The sequence below is a fragment of the Rhipicephalus sanguineus genome, chromosome 6, assembly GCF_013339695.2.
Source record: "Rhipicephalus sanguineus isolate Rsan-2018 chromosome 6, BIME_Rsan_1.4, whole genome shotgun sequence".
Lineage (NCBI taxonomy): Eukaryota > Metazoa > Arthropoda > Arachnida > Ixodida > Ixodidae > Rhipicephalus > Rhipicephalus sanguineus.
The window spans coordinates 84,775,559-84,790,910 of record NC_051181.1 but is presented as its reverse complement, the minus strand read 5'-3'; the positions used below and the strand labels follow the sequence as shown (position 1 = coordinate 84,790,910).

At 47.2% G+C, this 15,352-nt stretch overlaps 1 long non-coding RNA gene across 1 annotated transcript in view; it reads right to left on the bottom strand.

Moving 5' to 3' along the window:
- Positions 1–2,459: 2,459 nt before the first annotated feature.
- Positions 2,460–15,352, bottom strand: part of LOC119395966 (uncharacterized) — a 59,823-nt gene continuing 46,930 nt past the window's right edge. Inside the window, exons 2-3 of the long non-coding RNA XR_005184365.2 lie at positions 3,217–3,387; positions 2,460–2,580 (exon numbers count right to left, since the gene is read on the bottom strand). This is a non-coding gene — a long non-coding RNA (uncharacterized LOC119395966). The remainder of the gene's footprint in view (positions 2,581–3,216; positions 3,388–15,352) is intronic.

Here is a 15,352-nt window from a genome sequence, read left to right as displayed (position 1 = left end):
TGTCACTAACCTTACAAAGACTTTTTATTTTTAGTTCCCGCAGTGGAGCATGGAGTCCTATAAAACTATTCATGTAAGGTTATTTAAGTAAGAATTAATAGGTAAAATAAGTTATTAAGTAGGATTTGGTTCGCTAAAGTATGTGCAATCGAAATCTCGATCCGGCATATCAAATACGCTATGTTGGTTCTGCGCTAAATTCCCCGCGCAGGTTTCTGTCACGCTCAGCGTTGTCGGAATGTCGTGGTGCTCTTTTCGGAGTTAAAACCGCGAATCTCTTCGTCCTTCGATCAACGAAATGCATTGGCATGGTGAAGCACGGCTGGTAGTTTATTTTTCACATACTGGGGATAGGGTAAATAGCGTGAGTCCGGTTTTCCAGCAAAGCTGCTGTAAAGCGTACTTCACATTCAAGTTTTTAATCTGCAAATTAACGCGATACCCCTAAGCAAACTGCGAGATCGGTGTGCTCTGAGCACGCATTTATGTTGAACAAAGGTAAGACTATTCCGGGCCAGTGTTCTGGCGCTACATACTGTCTCAGTAAAAAGTAACAATATATACAGGTCAAGGTGGTGATTGCCGCAGTCTATAGAGAAGAAAAGGAATGATCGACGCCACAGACGCGCAGAAAGCACCATTATGTGGAACAAGGCCAGTTGACGCTCGTGCAATTAACCTTCACGTTGCGTCAGGTCAGGTTGAGCTTGAGAGTGTACTGAGAAACGGTTAAAATTGCACTGTACAGAGCGTTTATGATAATCGTTGGGGTTCAACGTACCAAAACCACAATATGATTATGAGGTATGCTGTATTGGAGGGCGCCGGAAAGCTCGACCACCTGGGGTTTTTAACGCGAACCTAGCATTTTCGCCTCCATCGGAGGAGGCCGCCGCGGCAGGGATGCGATCCCGCGACCTTTGAGTCAGCAGTCGAGCACCATAACTATTAGACCACCGTGGCGGGTTACAGAGCGTTTCAGAAACACCAAAAAGTGACTTAGCGCACACAGAAACCCACACCTACGTTACCAGTGGGGGTTATAATTTCCTAACAATTTCTTGAAACTTTTACAAATTTTATTATTACTTTTTGTGATACGTACTGCCAAAATTTGCACATGTTGTCGATAGCCATGCAGTATTAGCGTACGAGAACGGAAATCTGGGCGAGTTTGTAAGAATTCATCATAGAACAGGTAGCGCAAAAAATACGGGGACACAAGAAAGCAACATAAACACCAGATGTCTGGTGTTTATGTTGCTTTCTTGTGTCCCCGTATTTTTTGCGCTACCTGCAGTATTAGCGTATACAGAACGATACTGACGATACCTGGGCGCACAGATTTTACAACTAGGTTCAAAGAGGGCGCTGCGATCGTTCCGCTACCATGGTAACTATGATTGTTGCGTGGATTCGTGTAATATTCGCGGTCTAGACTCCAAACGTTCTAGTGCCACGCATAATATTCATAAATATTGAAGTATCCGTGACATTCTAAACGCAAGCCACTGGCCACATCTGTAATTTGTTGCGAATGATTTCGTGAGCAGTCGTATAGCCGCCGCGGTGGCGCAGTGGTTACGGTGCTCGGCTGCTGACCCGAAAGGCGTCGTGGTTTACGACCCCGGCCGCGGTGGTCACATATCGATGGAGGCGAACTGCTATAGAGACCCGTGTACTGCGAGATGATATTACATGATGAAGAACACCAGATTTTCGGAATTTCTGTAGCCCTCCGCAACCGCGTGTCTCATAGCCTGAGTCGCTTTGGAGCGCTAAACACCATAAACCGAACGAAGTTGCGAGTAATGTAATATTGACTTAAGATGAGTTATTCACAAAGCCATTCGAAGGCACTAGGACGAACGTTATAAAAATCTCCGTAGTAACCAGAATTCCCACCATCCGCGGGTTAGCTGGAGATCTAAATACAGCAAAAAAACAAAGTTTTCTACTACAATTAAATGTTCTGCGCGTCCTTCCCTTCGGTGTTTCCTTGTTTTTATTATTTTTTTTTTCGCACCGGACGTCTACACCAGTAGACTTCAGTAGTGGCGGAGACCACTATATTTAAAGGATAATTGACACGTTCTGCTTACTTTACCTCAACTGCGATGCAAACAACGCATGAGTCACGCTTTGAATTCCCTGCTCCGCAAATACGCCTGCAATTGGGCATCAACGCGGCAATGAACATTAGAAAGATACATTAGTCACCGAAACGAATGAAGTACGATGTCCCGATCATTGTATAACGCGATCACGGATGCTGCTGCTCAAGATTCCTGAAGTCTTCCAGGAATGTTCAAACCAACCTCTCCTTATAGGACAAGAAGTAGATAACAGAAAAAAAAAAAAAGTGTGCTTCGACAAGCATGCCGGCAGTTTCGTTACTGCTTATTAATGGAAACTGATAACCCTAGAAGCTGCATCATATGACGCTATCAGGCATATGTGTTTGTATGTAGCCTGTCACGCATTCATTTAATTAAAGTGCAGTTGAGAAGTTCCAGGACGACGGGAAAACGTTGTCGCTCCATACGGCTGCCTCCACTAATGAGTACGTCAGGTTTCTTCCTGTAAGAGATAGAAAACGATGAAAAATAATGATCATATGAGAATATCAGTTCCTTCATAAAAAAAAAAAAGAAACGCTCCCATAGACTGGGCTGAATAAATTAGACACGATAGCAGTACTCGCTGTTGGGCTAGTTGGTGCATGTTTTGTATCAACAGTAAACTTGGCGCCAAGAACACGCCCACACAGGAACACAAACGAACGCGTAGACAGGACGGAAGCCCGTGCTGTCCATGTGTTCATTCGTGGTCGTGTTCGTGGCGCCAATTTCGCTATTGATTCAAAACGTAGACACGATAGTTACGCATAGTCTCATCGAGCAATCGATAGCATAGTTTTCCTTTTGAGCCGGCTACAAAGGAACACCGGCGCATGCACTGTTCAGCATGCCGGTTTTAAGTGAAGTTAAACGGGAGAAGCGGTTCGGTTTTTGTGCCTAAAGTGTTTGAACAACAGAGGGAAGCCACGCACCGGCGCGTGTATACGCGGCTCTCAGGACGCGCGGAAAAAGCTTCGTTCCGCTTCACTGGTGGCGCAGTCAGCCCACTCTTGCCGCGATGTGTGCGCACACAAAGGCCGGAGCTGCAGGCCTTGAAGTGCGTACGTGTGAGGTAAGGGTTGCATGCGTGTCCCACTTTCTCCACGGTCAACGTGCGACGACGCCCGCTCGCTGCCTGGGAACCGGGCGCACAAAGAATGCAGCCCCAGTATCGCCGCTGGAATGCTTGCTGCTGCATGCAGGACAGAAAGCACGGGGTCGCCTAAGCCTCGCCCCGGTGGACGCGAAGAAGCCGAGGCCGCAGCAGCTGCATGCAGGAGCAGGTTGGAAGGAACTGTCAGAAAAATTAAAGAAGGGTACTATATACAGAGCAGCACTGAATCAATATATCGGTGACATTAAGACAGTAAATGTCAATAACAGTGGAGTAGCCAGACATTTTTTTCGAGGAGGCAGGGGGGAGGGGTTTAACCATACTTTATGTATATTCATGCGTGCTATATGCACACGCATGTAAAACTGACTATTTGTACGGGGGGGGGGGGGAGGTGTTTGAACCCCTTCCCCCCTGGCTACACCTGGTCAACAACCATTTTTTGTTGTTGTTGGTTGTTGTTTACCGTATTTGCAAGATTCTAGCGTGCCCCCGATTGCAACGCCTAGGTAATTTTACATTTTAAAAAAAATGAAGAAAGAAAATAATGTGATGCCGATTTCGCTTTTGAAACCGATTGTAACGTGTAGACTAATTTGAGGGTAGCATACAGATTAAAGGTGGGTTAGAATCATGCAAATACGGTAATTACTGCTCTCAAATGGAAAACGTGGCTCCATTATAGCCAGGCTATTCTAATATACGAAATTTTAACAACGCATATGAACGCGCCACACACACGTAACAAACAGGCAAATATTACCTCGTCTACAAGCCGTATATAAACAAGAGAAACGTACAACCGAATCAAACTAAATCACCATAAACCACGCGACCGACAGCTCAGTTAATCCAGGTTGATGTATACTATCGCGCTGAATAGGGCTTTCAACACGGAAGTGCACGTCCATACGAGCGCCATGCTTGCCGAACATTCCTTTATTTTCACAACTAAAGGATGTTTCCTCATTCGCGATCACCCCCGAATGAGATCACCCCAAATGTCAATAAAATAAAAAAAGAGAAGCAAACTTAGCTGCGGAAATGAGGGAAGACACACACAGTGTTTGGCCACGTCCGGCCACGCGAGTCATATTCAGCAGCGATATAGCATATATGCTATATCCATGCTGTACACTGTATACATTGTTCAGTAAAAACACCGCCATGCACTTATCGAGCGTGCGGTCCTGATATTAAGTCCACAATAGACATACGATGGTTATCTACCGCACCACTGCACACACGCGTACTTAAGCCTCAAAACACACAAATAATGTCACTGCAAAGGTCACTAAAAGCGCGGTTTGTCCGCTGCGATGACGTATATTACACGGCTGCTGCGTTCAGCCATTGAGCCCGAGGTTGCAAGTTCGATTCCCAGTTGTAACGGTCGCATTTTGATGGGAGCGAAATGGAAGAATGAGTTCTTTTCCTTGCATTTCAAAGAAAAAGAAAAAGAAAACTCGCGTTTAATTCTTTTTACGGGGAGAGGCTGATTGACAAGAGGAGGAACTTGGCGCCGAAAGATTGACACTCGGTACATGTGATTGTAATGTCACTACTTTCCATGCGCTATCTCGTGTTTGGTTGATTATAGCGTCGATAAGATTGTCATTTGCTACAGGCGGAGCCTTTTGCTCCCTCCACAGAATTAAGTGTGACCTTTCGCCGATGTACACTAAAAGGGGACAAAATATTGTCACGGGGTCGTGACGTCGACGAAGGCAGCGGTCGGCGTGTTAGACTAAACTCTTTATTTTGGCCGAACTTGTGGCCAGGAAACGGAAAGTCAAACTACAGCAATACACACTGTACACCGATAGCGGCGAACAGAGCGTCGGCCGTCCGTAAACTGATCTGCAGTAAGGCGCGTCGGCATTTATACCTGCGGCATCGAACATCCCAGCATTATCGCTGGTGGCTGCGTTAGTTACAGAATAATCTCAACTGTTCGCGTTTGCACGCTCAATACTATCAGAAGATTCTCAAATAGTCTGGAAGGTTCCCAGACATTAGGGCGCGGCTTGCGCAGGGAAGCGGCTACGCGTGCAAAGGACTAGTTACATAAAAAATAACAAAAGAAGCGCGCGTGGCAGTATTAACTGCCAAAATTCTTGACAACGGAGCCTAGCGTGATAAGTTGAAGGTGACCTTTTGGCACCTGTACTTTTTTTTTCTCTATTTCCTGACTAGCTGAATGTTCTAGCCAAGGAAAGTATAATGAGCGTTATTTGTAGTTTTTAATTGAAGTGCAGTAATTATGAGATAAAGAGGAAAATGAATAAATGCTGACAAAAAGGAACAACTCGCCGCCTGTGCACGGGTGCCGAATCCTCAACCTTCTATAGGGTTACCTCTGCAGAAGCAATTAAGAAAATGGACGAGTGAGAAACTGGCACCGCAGCACAGTCGGTACAAAGCATCGCGCGCGTATTAATGCGAACGCTGTATATGACACTCTTCGCAATTACATCTATATAAGTGCGCTCCACGTTCCCCATCTCGTTCCGACATCCCACATGACGTTTCGTCGACACTGTAAGATTACACCCCGGTCATTGACCTTTCGGAGGGGCGGCGAACATCGGCAAAACAAGATAGCAATTTACTCCTCCCGATGTTTTCAAACACTGGCGGTCGTGACAGCACAAAAACGGCAAAGAACGAGCCACTATAGCTCTGTGTATCTTCCCGGTGTAGCGAAAACGGGAGAGGGAGAGGAGGCGAGTCTTTTCTGTATGCGTGAGAGGTTTCGAGATAACGGTACGCCTTGTTCTTTCCAGCGCGTCATTCGGATAACGAGCTCGTATACACAAAGTGAGCGTGCTTGTTGCACGCCAGAGGGCAGCCCCTTCCTCTCTGCTTCAGAGAGTGAGGAGAAATAAACGCTGCGACGAAGATTATCGCCCATTACCATCCGCGGCGTTCTTGCACGTGCTTGTTTGTACACGTCTCCGGCCGACCTGTTCTGTTAATTTCCCAGGCAGTCCGGTCGAGCTCAGGTTGCGTGCAGTACGGCACACGGTGGAGATACTTAAAAATGGCGCCGTTGGCTTTCTGGCGAGAGATGGAGGCGAAATAGAACTCTGAATCGTAACTGCTCAACTTACGGTGTTCTGCTAGTCTTTTCCCTTCTTCTTATACTCGGCGTTTCATGAATTTCTACAGTTATTGAAGATCGAATGGCCGTAGTAATTGAATGACTGCCCCACGTGTTCGCACTGATAATCAATCCCCCTCTCTCTTTTCTTTGTCTTCATTCATATAGTGATTCATGTAGTGATTGGCGGAACATATAATGATTCATGTAGTGATTCATGGAGGATTCATATAGTGATTGGCGGAACAGATAGTGATTCATAGAGCATTCGTACAGTGATTGGCGGAACATATAGTGATTCATGTAGTGATTCATATAGGATTCATATAGTGATTGGCGGAACATAAAGTGATTCATTTAGTGATTTAAATAGGATTCATATAGTGATTTGCGGGGCATGGGAGAGGCCTTTGCCCTGCAGTGGGCGTAGTCAGGCTGGTGATGATGATGACGATGATATAGTGCAGCAAAATGGACAACTGGGCTAGTTGATTGACTTGCATTATGAAACCTTTTTTTCAGCTCTGCAATACACACACACACACACACACACACACACACACACACACACACACACACACACACACACACACACACACACACACACACACACACACACACACACACACACACACACACAACACATGGCTTTGTAACGCTCATTCCGTGAGAAAAACAATCGCGACAAAACTTAAGGACGGCTACGAGTCACTGAAGAAACGCAAGAGGCAACGTTGACCGCACAGAACTCGGAATTCAGCAAAGTCTGGTGGACCAGGCACGGGCCACGGCATTAGCCAACGGCTTTCTCGACTGAGAAAGGCGCCCACATCGGGCGAAGAAAGAACGCTTTCTCCGAGAGCTGTTTCGTTAAAGGAACGATTATTCCTTCTCCTCAAGATGTCTGTTTTCATTCCTTCGTAAACTTACCATGTATAGTAAAACCGAGAGCGCGTCTTTTGATCTCTCAACATGTCTTTCCCTCATCATCATCTTCCTCCTCCTCCTCCTTTGAGATTGTGCTATTCACTGAGCCATATATCCTGCCCTCAATGCAGCCTACGGGTACAATTGTTCCGATAAGCGTTTCTGTCTATGAATTCGCTCTGCCATCGCTCTTTCATACTGAAGGTTTTCTAAAGCAAAGTCAAGCAAGACATGCGGCCGAAGACAAAACTGATAAACTATCTGTGTTTCAGAGAGATTGCCACGGTGGGCTTCCTTGCTTTATACTGAATAACCCAGGTTTTAAACACTGCTCAGCTTCGTGTCTTGCGTGCTGCCTCGGCCGTGCTCGTGTAAGTACCAGCGGACGCATCGCGCTGCTATTCGCGGAATGGCGGTCTCGGCCACGCTTCTATGACATCTGGTGAGTACCCAAGCAAATGCTATAAATGATCTTTGTTTATTGAGCAGCGAGATGCCTGCACATCTGACACTTTGTAAGGAGTCGGAACTCCTGTCAACACGATTCCTCCGGCGTTAATTCATCGCCCTCAGGAGCTTTCCAGAAAATTATGTAGAGTTGAAGTTAAAATCAAAGCAGTTCCATAAATTCGCTTCAAACCTTCAAACCGCATGAACATTCTGAACGTGGTGGTACCGCGCGACAGCACGAACTTTCTTTCCACGCTCTGCCCAACAAAAATTACTCGGAACGGTTAATGTCGATGAGAGAAAAGATGCTGACGGCAAATACTGTTCATTTGGTCTAGCTCGCAGCATTCGCCGAGGGCGCGCAATTGGCTGCTTTGCTCAAAAACTGGAGATTTGGAGTCAAATTCGGTCACTCACAGACGACGCGACCTCCTGCGGACACCTTGCTCCAATCATTTATATCGTGTACGCGCTTTGAGGTATACCGTGGCCTACCGCGATGACGTAACCCAATGAACCACAGTTAACCGAATCACCCAAGCTTTCTTACTCACACATATGAGAAAACGCAGGAAGCAACCGTTGAGGACGTTGCTTTCAGCAGTGCCCTGTCGTCTATACCTAAATACGGCAGATCACGGCGGCCCCCTGTACACTTGATGTGCACAGTTCACGCCCAAATGTGCGCGTGATTAATGCCCTTACTCTTTCCTCCTCACTCTTTTCACTCATTTATGCATTTTCCCGAGTTCGGGATAGCGAAACGGACGTGCTTCTGATAAGCCTCTCAGCCTATACTAGTTTCTCTCTCTCTCTCTCTCGCACTGTGCGAGTGGTGCGATCGAACAGCTTCGGTTCGGGAACGTTGCCGGCAGTGCCAGGGCTGGGCAAAGATACTTTGAAATTGTATCGCGATACGATACAAGTTACTCAGGCAAGAAGTATTGGTGATACAGATACAAGATACTGCCGCAATAAATGTATCCGATACGAGACTTGGCAATTGTATCTTAAGATACTTCGATACATTCCCAAATTTGTTATTATAGATCCATATAATGTAGCAGCATACGCCTATACACGATAATGTCTGCTTGAAAATTTCTTAACTGTGACCTATTTTGTTTCACTCGAATGAAATGTCTGTTAGTATCTCAAAAGTTTTGCCCTTCTTGCTCAAAGTATACACTAGCTTCCTTCCGAAACAACTTATTGGAGCTTGTTTTAGCTTCTTCAAAGGACAACTCTTTATACACTTCGCTCACAGCGGTTCTTGCTTGTCATTTTTGCAATTGATGTGAGACGCTGCTCAGCTTGCCGACCGGCAAGCGGGTTGCCATATAATCACGATAACGTCAACATGAAGCCTTCGAACGACGGCGCAAATACCGGAGTGGACTTTTACCTTGTCCGTAAAAGACAGTTTGCACAATACCGTATATCCGGACAGGTGTACAGCAGCAACAACGCTGGTACCGGCTTTTTCTTTTTTTGTAAGGGGGCGCGGGGAGGAACGCATGGTGCATACGGGTTTTGAGACCGTTCGCTAGCGGCCTGGCCGGCACACATGACCGTCTCCGTCCCATTTGTTTTTATTTTCTAAATGAGTATGTTCGTGAGCTACAGAGACATCACTGGTCTCAAGCATTTCTTTCGTGAGGAACATGTCGTCCCCATGTGCTGAAACATAACCGTGGAACAAAAACTATATTTCAATCAACGTCCAGATTTCACTCGTTGTGTACATCTGTATCGATGTTTCTCGAATCCTGACTCCAAATTCCTTTCAGAAATGACCTACATATGAGATATGGGAAAGCCTTCCTTTCAAATGGCAACGTCATTTTTTTCAAACTGTCTCCGACCCCACCTTCTTCACTGTCCCGGCACTTTGAGCTAAATTTCGCGGCTGCGGCCCGCCGGCTATAGCTGAGTTTTAGACCCCTGGTGTGCAGGCACGTAGCCAGGATTTTTTTTTTTTCGGAGGGGGGGGGGGGGGGGACAAGGCCCAATTGTTCGAAAGAAAGTCTTTCCATGGCAAAAAGGAAAAAAAAAAGCTGCTCGGGAATATAGAAGACTGGACGAATTTCGGAGGAAGGGGGGCGGGCCCCCCGCCCCCCCTCCCCTTGCCTATGTGGCTGCTGGTGTGTATACGTAGATAACGTAAAACTGCAATGAATTTCCATGTTCAACTTAGCTGCTGGCGTAAGGGATTCTTTGTTGATACACTCACTAACTTGCAATATTTTAGCAATTTTTCTTCAACGAGAGAACATGTGCAACACAAAAATGTCTCAGACGTATTGTATAGTTGCACAAAGCGTCGCAGGACAACGCCGCTATTCGCGCAATTGCCGCTTATAGCTCCCATTGCATGGCGATTAGTAATACGAAAAATATTTAAGAAGGCCTAAAACAGGAAAACAAATATAAGTAAAATGGAGAGGTAGTTGTGTATCAAACATTCACATTGAATGAGTACAGAAACTCAATACAGACGGCGCCCTTAATAGATATGAGCATGAAGTATTGTCAAGTCACTTGTTGAGACAATAGAAAATTCACTGCCTATGGAAAATTGAGTGAAACGGCTCGTTGGGACGCTCATGAGTAAAACGGAGCATTCAGTAAAACAACGTTTCTCGAATCCCCTTCCTAACATCTTTAAGCTGGCTCCTAATGATTTCCATTATTATAATGCAAACTGAATTTCGCTATTTTCTTAAGCGGTAAGCAGAATATTTTGTACTGTATACTAAAGGCACGCCCACATAATACTATATTTGTTTTCAAAATCGCCTTGGCAACGTGTAAATGTGTAAAAAGTAGTAGAAATAAAGCAGACAGAAGAATAAAACAAAATTCTTATTTTGGGAGCGCGTTACAAAAAAACATACTGCAGTGACCAGACCGGAAAAACAGTGCAGAGTCCTGGGTAATGTATGTGATGCAAAATGACAGCTAAGAAAGCACTTGTGCTAATAATCAAATTATGATTTTATAAATTCTTTGAACAAATGTAGATGAAAGTGAAAAATACGGTACGCCAAGATATTTTCTGTTGGGTAAACGCTTGCTCTATTAGATATAGCATCAATACCAGTGGTTCTAAAGTTGTTGGAATCTTATTTGCATATAAGTTAATTTATTGCATGCAAGTCAAACTTACATCCAAAGAAACCGAGAAAACAAGAGGTACGTGGGCTGGGCGTAGGCGTACGCGTGCTTGTCTTCCTGATCTTCTACCCTCACTGGATGAATCTGGCGTAAAAAATAAAACAACGTTACTGCCCTTAGACCTATTCAGATGGCTTAGTGGCACCAGCACCAGCTTGAGAAGAGGAGATTGGCCAGCGATAATTGTTTCGCACGGTTGTGTTGCGATTGAAGTATCTTGTATATTAAGATACACATTATCGAATGTATCGGAAATACAGATACAGATACTCGTCTTTCGAGACGTATTGCGCTACAGATACAAGATATCCATAGAGTATCTAAGATAGTATCTAAGATACATGTATCTTCGATGCTGCCCAGCACTGGCCGGCACGCTCGGGTGGCGCTACGTAGGGCTATCCTGCTGTGCACCGAACAGCTCGGGTATACAGGTGTACCGACGCCGAGGATCGGCTTCTTCCGCGTCGAGCCCGCCGCGTGCTCCACGCCGGACAAGGAACGCCCGTCGATGGGCCCGACGCCAGCCAGAGGCTGGGACGAACCTGTTTGACCGGCGTGCAGCCATTAGAAAAAACGAACAAGAGACAGAAAAATGAAAAGAAAGGCGCGAGATGCGACGACCATAAATCTTTCGCCAAAGAGCGGCGTATCGTTTTCGGGCGCCATTAATCTACCACGACCCGTTTTGCGATTTCCACCCCGTCGAGGACACGGCCCGCGCGCTTGGAGAGGAGTTGCGAGAGGCCGTTGCACGCTCAAGCAAGAGCAAAACAAACGGTGCGCTTATAAAGCCCGCCGCCGCAGCTATAGCGAAGCCCCGCACGGTGCATATAAGTGGAGATGACTTCAGCTTTCAGGAGCGTTCGGTTTCTTGTGGCACGGCCGCTGGATGCACGGCGGCCGTGCCTGCGGCCTGCAGAGAGGCTAGATGTGAGCGTAGTCGACTCAAGCCGGCTTCCAAGCCTGTTTGAACGCTTCCTCGGTAGACCTATTGCCAACGAAACTTGAGGAGCAGCGGGGGCCAGGAAAACAGAAGCTTCTTTATGGTGTTGTGCACACATGGTCGTACACACCTGGCCTGGTTGTATTTCGCGGCATTCGAAGGTTCGAGGCAGACAACGCTTTGGGGCAATTATGGCAGGCGCGCCGCGCGAATGGCAAACCCGGACGCAGAAGAAACGGGGACAGTTCCTGTCATTTCTACGTCTACATTTAACTCGTGTTGTACCGTAGACTTCAGTAATAAATCAATACTGTATACAGCGCACTCAGCCGCATTGCTGAGCTTTGTTTAGGACGGCTTGGTTAAGTGTAGCGCGTCTCGTTATTCTCTGCGGTCATCCGTATGATTTGAAATGCTGTCGCAGATGATTAGATTTAGTCATTCAACAGCCGCAGTGGTTACGCAGTCTTGGTGTTTAGCGCAGACGCTTGTAAAGACGAGGACAAGAAGAATGAGCAACACACGCAAGCGCTAACTTTCAACGATTGTTTCAGCAACGATTGCTGAAAATTAGCGCTTGGTGTGTGTTTCCCATTCCTCTTGTCGTCCGCCGCGGTGGTGTGGCGGTTACGGTGCTCGGCTGCTGACCCGAAGGTCGCGGATTCGATACCGGCAGCGGAGGTTGCATTTCGATGAAGGCGAAATGCTAGAGGCCCATGTACTGTGCGATGTCAGTGCACGTTAAGGAACACCAGATGGTCACAATTTCCGAAGCCCTCCACTACGGCGTCACAGCGAGGATGAACGCATACCGAAGAAGTATTCGGACATTTTGGCGCGTTAGAGGAAGCAGAGGAAGCGGTACCCGCCGGCACACATTAAGAGTCTGAGTAGGGAGCAAGCGGTGACCTGGAGAAGACTCCAGGCCGGAACTTACCCGCACGGAACATTGATGCACGCAATGTATCCAGGGACCTACAGGCGGGACTGCACGTTTTGCCCACCGGACACGCGCAACACCCTGCGCCACATGGTGCTGGAGTGCACGAACAATCCGGACGTACCTCCATCGTCACCCCCAAGCGAAAACGAAGAGGAAGGAGCGGATACAGAGAAAGAATTAGAAGACCAGTGGGAGGCTCTGCTGGTGACCCTGACAACCAGCTACGATTGGTGAACGGGCTCGGGCGGCGGCAGCGAGCCATGGATACCTGGACTGAGGAGGACCGCCCACCTTAGGGCTGAAGCACAAAGAGTCTGGTCAAAAATAAAGTTCATTTCTCTCTCTTGTCCCCTTCATCACAAGTGTTTGCGCTAAATGCCAACAATATGTCTAACCAACAAGGCCAGAAGTCAACCCTTGTCATGGCTGCGCAGTGTTGTGGTTAAGACGAAAAGAATATTTTCGGGTATGACATTTCTTGCTGTCGTTTGATCGTGTACATATTTGTGTGTGTGTGTGTGTCTGCGTGTGAGCGCGCGCGCGCGCGCGTGTGTGTGTGTGTGTGTGTGTGTGTGTGTGTGTGTGTGTGTGTGTGTGTGTGTGTGTGTGTGTGTGTGTGTGTGTGTGTGTGTGTGTGTGTGTGTGTGTGTGTGTGTGTGTGTGTGTGTGTGTGTGTGTGTGTGTGTGTGTGTGTGTGTGTGTGGAAGAGGCAGTTTGTTTAGTCCAACCTCAAAGGAAGCGATTTTTTCTTTCATTTAAAGAAAAATCATTTAGGTCGTGCTCATAAAAAAAATATACCCCTTCCGTCATGACTCCGGATGAGACTAGTACTCGGCAGCTGCTGTTTGACAAAACTGCACTGTCACGTACGGTGCGCTCTCACTCATTTCAGCGCAGCGAAGCCAGCTATGTGAGTTAAGAGTATACTCTTAACTCACATAGCTGGCTTCACTAGGTTAGGTTAGGTTAGGTTAGGTTAGGTTAGGTTAGGTTAGGTTAGGCGATCGCAACTTGGACGCTGCAATTTGTCGGATCGTCATGAGTAGTAATTTATGCATTAGTTATCCCACAAACGCAAGGCAAACCAAGGCAACTAGGGTAGGCTATAATTCCTGGTTGGCTACAATGCACTGTGAGAACGTGGTTGCAATGGGCGCTGTCTCAAACACGATGACTGTAACGTGCCATGAAGGGGTCCGCAATCACTTCCGCCTAATGGAGCCCACAAAAGCACAGCCATCTCGATCCCTTTCTGCTGTCGAGAAACAACTGTCCTTGTGCTGCAGATTTAGACTCCACCTGTTGATAGAATGCGCGAGAAAGGATACATATAATTTGCACGCTCGGCAGAAGATACAGCGTGTCCGAAAGCGAGCGGCCACTGAACCATGATATTGGCTTTAGGACCTTCAGTGGCGAAAGCGTAGATTCCGTAGCTGCTCCATACACCCAATATCTTTGCTTTCGTAAAATTTTTAGAAGTGAAGCAGCTTTTGCTCGGTGCTGTGTCCGTCCTTCCATCGGCGACCGTCCACTCGGGAACCACATGTGATGGCACGCGCTAGCGCGTTCGGGCCTGTGTAAGGGGCTGAGTAAGACACCGTGGCCCCTCCCCCTTACGCTCTCGGGAACCATGTGTGCTGGTACGCGCTAGCACGTTCGGGCCTGTGTAAGGGGCTGGGTCAACGCCACCTGGCTGGGTAAGATGATGTGGCCTCTCCCTCTTACACTCTCTCAGCAATCATGTGATGGCGTCGGGGAACGAGATTCTGCAGACGCGCGATGAACCAACGCGTTGTATCCTAGTCAGAACGCGCTGGCACGCGCTAGCACGTTCGGGCCTGTGTAAGGTGCTGGGTAAGACGCTGTGGCCTCTCCCCCTTACACTCTCTCAGCCATCACGGGATGGCGCAATGCCACCTAGAAACAAAATTCTAGAGGGCGCTGGATGGCGTCGGGGAACGATATTCTACAGACCCCACTTGCAAAGACGCGTTAACATCGGGCAAGGTGGCCGTGATGAACGGAACGTTAAGTCGACCTATGCGCTGCTTCGCATCCCCACATGGTTCCCTTTAGTGGGAGATGGTGTAATTTTTAGTGAATGTTAGACTTTGTACTCTGACGATCTGTGCGAACACGGTGAGCTGACTTTCGCCCTCTCACCTGTCCTGCGCCTAGTGGTCGAGCTTAGAACCAGTATGAACGACACAGCTAACCGCGTCGTGCACATGACGTCGCCCAGCCGCTTCGCTTTTCTGGCGCTTGCACCAAACGCACCGCGTTTACATTACGGTCGGGCAAGCTATGACGTCACCGCAGGCATTACATCAAGCAGCTACCCATTCAAGTTTATAACATTTTTGGTTATTTGATGTTATTAGCGAGTTCCTAAAGAAAGTGAACCACTCTATCGGTTTCAGGACTGTCGCTATCATTGGAAAACAGCAATATGTTATTAATATTTAAAAAAGACGCCGGACTTGCCCTTTCGTATACGATATCGAAGCAAAGCCAGTGGCAGAGAGAGAGAGAGAGAGCGAATAAACGTTTTTATTAGTTAAAGAAGCTT